Raw genomic sequence first — 6,000 nt, forward strand, 5'->3', positions numbered from 1 at the left:
GCAGCCCATGTGGTGCAGGTACACCCACAGTGCTGTTTGGGCGGGAGTTCCAGCATTTTGACCCAGCGACAGTGAGGGAAGGGCGATACATCTCCAAGTCAGGATGGTGAGTGACTTGGAGGTGAACTCCCAGGTGGTCGTCTTCCCATCATTCAGCTGCCCTTGCCCTTCTAAATAGTAGTCGTCATGGGTCTGGAAGGTGCTGCCGGAGGAGCATTGTTGAGTTCCTGCAGTGCATCTTGTAGATGGCACACACTGATGCTACTGTGTTCGGTCGTGGAGAGAGTAAATGGTGAAGGTGGTATGTGAGGTGTCAGAAAGTGAGCTACATTGTGTTGGATGGTGTCGAGCTTCTAGTGTGTTGTTGGTGCCGCGCTCACCCAAACAAATGGAGAGTATTCCATCACACTCCTGACTTGAGCCTTGTAGGTACTGGGCGAGTTTGGGGGTTCAAGAGGTGAATTACTCTCCTCAGCATTCTCAGCCTCTGATCTGCTCTTGTCGCCACAGTATTTACATTGCTGGTACAGTTCAGTTTCTGCTCAATGGTAACGCCCACAACGTTGATAGTCGGGGATTCAGTGATACTAATTCCTTTAAATGTCAAGGGGAAGTAGTTGGATTCTCTCTTGTTGGAAATGGTCACTACTGGGTGTTTGTGTGGCATGAATGCTGCTTGATGCTTATCAGCCCAGCTATGTTGTCCAAGTCTTGCTGCATTTGGACATGGTGTGTTTCAGTATATGTGGAGTCATGAATGGTGCTGAACATTGTGTAATCATCAGCGAACATCCCCACTCCTGACCTTATGATGGGGGAGGGGAGGAGATTAATGAGGCAGATGAAGAAGCTTGGGCTTAGGACACTGCCCTGAGGAACTCAGGGATTAGAATCACATCGAGAATGACGAGCAGCTTATTGGAAAATGTTCACCTCAGCATCTCACAGAAGCTACTGATATTTACCTGAATGTGTGATGATTAATGCAAGCGATGGAAAAAATGATCCTGTACGTTTACCTGACATGATAGTCACGCACCTGAAATTATCCGATTTATTATTCCAATTGTTGGAAAGGATTGAAGCTCTCGTTGTTCTCTTTCTACGGTTTTTAACTGTGAGCTTTACAAATTCCACCCCGAACGTTCTAATCATTTTTGGACTAGTTTGTCTGTCTCTTTAATTTGTATAATCTATGGAAAATTATCTGAAATGACTCAGGGCCTGGCGTGACATAAAGAGATAAACGACCTGGTGCAATATAAAAGGAGATATGGGCCAGTGCAGCAATAACAGAGGTGGGCTCTACTGTAACAGTAACTGACATATCAGCTAGTGCAGTCATAATAGAGACATTACTTGTTCAGTATTAACAGAGACGTGATCTCGTGTAACATAAAAAGAGATATGGGCTAGTGAATTAACAATAGAGACAGGATTTGCTGTAAGATAGATAGAAATATGGACCAGTACAGTCATAACAGTAACTGGGGCTGGTACGTTATAAACATAGATATGGGCTACTTCAGTGATTGGAGAGGCAGGTCCTGCTGTAACATAAAGAGAGATATGGGTTTGTGCAGCGAGGACACTAACTGTCCCTGAATTTAATATACAAATGAGATATTGGCTAGTTGGGGGAGAAGAGGGACAGATCCTGATGATACATTCGAAGATGCAAGTCTTTGTATCAGCAAAATAGAAAATAAATGCCATGTATTATAAAACATGAAGAGGTCTAATTGAAGCAACTAACAGCAGCAGCGTCAATTTAACAATAAAAGATAAAAGTTCCTATCGAAAACTGACAGGTGCAAGGTTTCCACTAATAATAACGATAGAAGTTTCCATTAGAAATTGACTGATAGATGGCCCCTTAATGCAACCATTGCAACGATTACACCTCAAGAAACAGGATGCCAGTGTCTATTGGCTCATGATACCACCTGAAAGATACTGGGTGACATTTTCCTCGGAGCTACGGAGCCAGCCAGGTCGTCAAGATGGGAATTCTAATTTGAAATGCGGTTTTTCTGGCATTAGAGCAAGATGGCATATTGGCGTGTGTGTGCGTGTGTGTGTGTGGTTATGTGTATGTGCATGTGGTCTGTGTGTGTGTCTTTGTGCGTGTGTGAGAATTTATGTATGTGTGCGTCTGTATAAGTCTGTGACTGTTTTTTGACTGTATGTGTCTGTGTGTCCATGTATGTCTGCCTGTGTGTATCAGTGTGTGCCTGTGAATATATTCATGGATGTGTATGTGTGTGAACGTGCATGTGTGTCTGTGTGCATCTGTGAGTGTGTTGATGTCAGCATCTGTGTTTGTGTGTGTGTGCGTGTATGTGTGTGTGTGTGTGTGTGTCTGTTTCTGTGGGTGTATGTGCGTGTGTGAGAGAGAGAGAGAGAGAGTATGTATGTGTGTGTGTGTGTGTGTATGTGTGTCGGCGTGTGTCAGTGTGTGGTGTGTGCGTGTGTGTCTGTGTGTGCATGTGTGTGTGCGGTGTGTGGTGTGTGTCTGTGTGTGCATGTGTGTGTGCGCATATGCGCCTGTGTGTGTCTGGCTGTGTTCGTGTGTTTGCATGTGTGTGTGTATGAAACACGTCATATTTTTTGCAAATGAATTTCACAATGATCTTCGTCATCCTTCCATTCATGAAAGATGACGGACACACAGCAAACAAATCTATTTCAGATGGGTTGGCTCTATATGCTGCACAGTTTCTGATGGCTGAGGAGGTCAATCCTTGAGGAGCAGTTTCCATCACAACTGCCTCAAATGAAGCTAAATGCGATGTTATGGGCTGTTGTTTCTAGTCTTGGCGTCTGTTGCCAAGCTGCTGTAGCAAATGGGCATCATGGTGATGCCCAACAGCTCACAGAAAGTGCTGCCACCTTCCTCTGTCGTCATCGAGTGAAATTCATGTCTGATAATCGCTAATTAGGGCCTCCATGTCACGAATGTAACTGTCCTACAAGCAGAGATTTGGGTGCCTCACTGTCCGCCTGGCCCTTAGCTATGTGACCACCTTCCATCCTGTAAACGGGCCCGAGCCATCCAACCTCCCTCTGTTTGCTGAGCCTAACAGACTTGGGAGCTCTGTCTTTGAGAGGGCTGCCGCTTCCTGATTGTGTCCCGCCAGGAGATACCCAATAACCACCGCACACTGTGCAGATGGAAATTGCGGAGCTTCTTTTCTTGATAGCTGTAAATCATCCATGTTTCACAGCCAGACAACAAGGTACTGAGAACACAGCCCTAATACACCATCAGCTTGGTGCCAAAGATCAGTTTGATGTTAATTCATGCACGTTTCATGAGTCAGGTGATATCTGTTTCCCCGTGTGTGTATCAGGAACTGCATCAAGGATCAGACTCTCTGTCACCGAGAAACCTGGGGAGCAGGATTTACCAGACACATCCAGCCGGGTGTTACCTTGTGTGATCAGTGGTGGAAGTGCAACACTTTAAACATGATTTTCTTGACATTTTTAGTCAAATAGAACAAGTTAAAACCATGTGAGAGACGGTAAATGAGTCGCTGTTGATCTTCTTGTACAATAACTCTGTGTAACAGAATTTAATAAACCAGCACGGAGGTCGCGGGTGTGCTTATGCTCTGTCATTGCAATGCTACCTGCTGATAAACGGTGCCATTAATTCAAGAATCTCGGATCCAAATGTGGTTCCACATGTAGTAGCTCCAGTAAAATCTCTGCTCCAGGTGAGGCTCGAACTCACAACCTCGGCATAGCTCGCTAATCGCACTGCTCTATAAGTACCGTGCGCTAACCGATTGCGCCACTGGAGCGCCAGCTAACGTCTTCATTTGATCTGGTTACATTTTTCACAGATCATTGGGGTCAGACATGATGTCTTGGTGGCAGATTGGTCAATGGGGTCTGAATAAATTTTTATGATATTATATGAACTGTAATATATTTTGAATGAAATAACATGCTGAGAATGGGCCAGGGAAACCTTGTTAGTTTTCACAGACTGAGCATGGACACTGCAGAAGGTCCTACGCCTTTTTCAATATTGTTTTTCTTAACTCCGAGTTTTCAAGAGGGAATTGGACAAATATTTGAAATGGAAAAGCTGCTGGGTTATGAAGAAAGAGAAAGATATTGGGACTAACTGGGCAGGTCTTTGAAAAAAGCTGGCGTGGGCACGATGGGTCCTAATGAGCTGTGAACTTTCGCGATTCCAGTGCGAGATCAATTTGTTCCTAAATATCCCAGCTCAATCGGATTTCTGCAAAGGATAACCCAGAACTGCAACATGAGGACACAGTTTGAAATTCTATACAAGTCCCTCTGGCTAACTCGCTGCGCGAGGTTTCTGTAGTGTCCTGGTTGTCATATTCGCCCAACAGGCGCACAAACACCCGTTCAAAATGGTGCAGAAACACTACCAAACGCATTTAATCACCGAGCCGCCAGAAATCAGTAATTCGCGTTTGTTGTTGAATATTAACTGAATACAGCATCTTACACTGTGAAAAAGAACAGACTTATGGAACCCTGCAGGCTTACAGCACTGATCAGAAATGAACAATTTCAATTCCGGAGTTCTGATAATTTCTGAGATAAAATGATACCTGCAAATTTAGCCTTTCAATTCATTTCTCAGGGGACGAAGATAACACAATTGTCACAGGATGAGCAGGAGCAGTCATAGTCCGAAAGGATGAAAGGGTGTTGATTACCTAATGATCAAAAAGGAAGCTTCAAAATTGATAATAGATTGATAATTTTAAACTGTTCTCAGCTCTATCAGTTACCTTATAACGAAGACCCATGGACTGTAAGTGATTATTGAGCTGATAATCTAGTTTAACATTAAAGCTGCCCTTGTAAGTGATACTCCGGTGTAATAATAACCTTGCAATTGATAACCATTGAATATTGGTGTCCATGGAAATGGTGCCCTGTTCTAACAATGACTTTGCCATTTGATGAACCAGTCCAAGTGATGTCACCGTCAAACGGTGACCATGTGATTGAAATGTGGTGTTTTACTGCTCTTGTACCCGACACTCCAGTCCAACAATTACCTTGTAGCTTATATCAGGATCTACAGTTGACACTGTACCTGACAGTCCGGTCCAGCAGCTACCTTTAAATTTAACTTGAGGCCAAGAATAAATTTCTACCTGATATGCCAATCTAATATTATATTAGGCCAAGTTAGTACAGCAGAGAATCGGTTCATTTTTAAACCTTCGACACACCCTCCTCTTCCCACCTGGAGTCAGTCCTTTATGTCCCATCTGAAGGCCCTTCAGCCACTGTCTATGCCAGCTCGCACAGAGCAGTCCCATTCATTCCCATGATATTGTCTGGAAAGTGGCCTCGCCTCAAGAGCCCAATTTCATTCAGAAATCAATCATTTCCACTTGGATAACCCTTGGGAGCAGCGAGATCCAGGTCATTACCACTTGCTCTGTCAAAACACTCATGTCCCCACCTCACCACTCCGCTGCCATTCCTCACCCAAGAGGCAATGGGTACTATAAAAGGTATGGGCCCTGACAATATTCCAGCTATAGTAATGAAGACTTGTGCTCCAGAACTTGCTGCATCCCTAGCCAAGCTCTTTCAGTAGATCTAGAACCCTGGCATCTATCCGGCTATGTGGAGATTTTGCCCAGTGCGCAAAAAGCAGGACAAATCCAACCCAGCCAAATGCCACCCCATCAGCCTGCTCTCCATCATCAGTAAAGTAACGGAAGGGGTCATCAGTGCTATCAAGCAGCACTTTAGTAATAATCTGCTCACTGATGCCCAGTTTGGGTTCTGCCAGGGCTACTCAGCTCCTGACCTCATTACAACCTTAGTTCAAACATGGACAGAAGAGCTGAACTCTCGAGGTGAGGTGCGTGTGACTGCCCTTGATATCAAGGAGCCCTAGCAAAACTGGAGTCAATGGGAATTACGGGGAAAATTCTCCGCCGGTTGGAGTCATACCGAGCACAAAGGGAGATGGCTGTAGTTGTT

The 6,000-nt window shown here is 44.6% G+C and overlaps 1 non-coding gene across 1 annotated transcript; it reads right to left on the reverse strand.

Moving 5' to 3' along the window:
* Positions 1-3,714: 3,714 nt before the first annotated feature.
* trnai-uau lies at positions 3,715-3,809 on the reverse strand. Its single transcript has 2 exons — positions 3,772-3,809; positions 3,715-3,750 (listed from the first exon to the last, which is right to left on the reverse strand). It is a non-coding gene; the product is annotated as a tRNA-Ile (tRNA).
* Between the last annotated feature and the right edge of the window lie 2,191 nt (positions 3,810-6,000).

The sequence above is a fragment of the Carcharodon carcharias genome, chromosome 21 (genome assembly GCF_017639515.1).
Source record: "Carcharodon carcharias isolate sCarCar2 chromosome 21, sCarCar2.pri, whole genome shotgun sequence".
NCBI classification, from domain to species: Eukaryota; Metazoa; Chordata; class Chondrichthyes; order Lamniformes; family Lamnidae; genus Carcharodon; species Carcharodon carcharias.